General features: G+C 45.2%; 1 pseudogene; it reads right to left on the reverse strand.

Annotated features, from left to right (window-relative positions):
* Positions 1-482: 482 nt before the first annotated feature.
* The window catches only part of LOC105740896, a 1,423-nt pseudogene continuing 1,014 nt past the window's right edge, over positions 483-891 (reverse strand).

Below are 891 nucleotides of genomic sequence, written 5' to 3' on the forward strand. Positions count from 1 at the left end.
AGACAGAGAGACAGAGAGACAGAGAGACAGAGAGAGAGAGACAGACAGAGACAGAGACAGAGACAGAGAGACAGAGAGAGAGAGACAAAGACAGAGAGAGAGAGAAAGAGAGAGAGACACTCTTGAAAGGTTTCGGTCCCAATCTGTCTTAAATGTGTCTTCCTAACCAACTAAGAATTTTCAAGTTGAGCCAACAGAAAATGTGAATTTGTTAACACTGAAGACAGGAAAGTTATCTTAGATGAAGAACACATATCCCATCTCTGGATCAGATGAGACGTCAGAATTTTGGTAATCCAGAACATATATGAAGGTGATGTGCCCGCCTAGTGTTCTAGACACGATTTCCCTCTAGCAACTATAGGAAACTGAAACCTGAGACCCAGTGAAAAAAGCCAACTCCTGAGTGACACAAGGAGCTATTTCCTAAGCATTGTTCTTTCTTTTTTTTTCTCAGAGTGTGAGTTTTATTGTGACACTGCTCAAGCCTTGACAGCAAACTTGCGCAGAGGGTGCAGCCTCCCCTTCCGCAGCTGCTTCTTGGTCTTTAGCTTCTCCTCATGCTTATTGAGCCGGCAGTGCCTGGCTCGCATCTTCTTGGGCCGCAGGTCCAGAGGCTTGTCCTTCTTGCCTTGTAATATTCCCTGAGGTTTTCTTTCTGGGTCTGGTTGATGGCAGTGAGAACATGGGCGATGGATTTGCGAACAACTCGGATCTTGGAGAGCTTGGATGCTGTGCCGCCCCGCACTTTAGTGACGTGCGGCTGTGACAGCTCTACCTTCAGGTTGTCTAGCTGTTTCAACAACAACAACTTCTTCTTCTTCTTCTTCTTCTTCTTCTTCTTCTTCTTCTTCTTCTTCTTCTTCTTCTTCTTCTTCTTCTTCTTCTTCT

The sequence above is a fragment of the Octodon degus genome, unplaced genomic scaffold (genome assembly GCF_000260255.1).
Source record: "Octodon degus isolate 3935 unplaced genomic scaffold, OctDeg1.0 scaffold00093, whole genome shotgun sequence".
Taxonomy (NCBI): Eukaryota; Metazoa; Chordata; class Mammalia; order Rodentia; family Octodontidae; genus Octodon; species Octodon degus.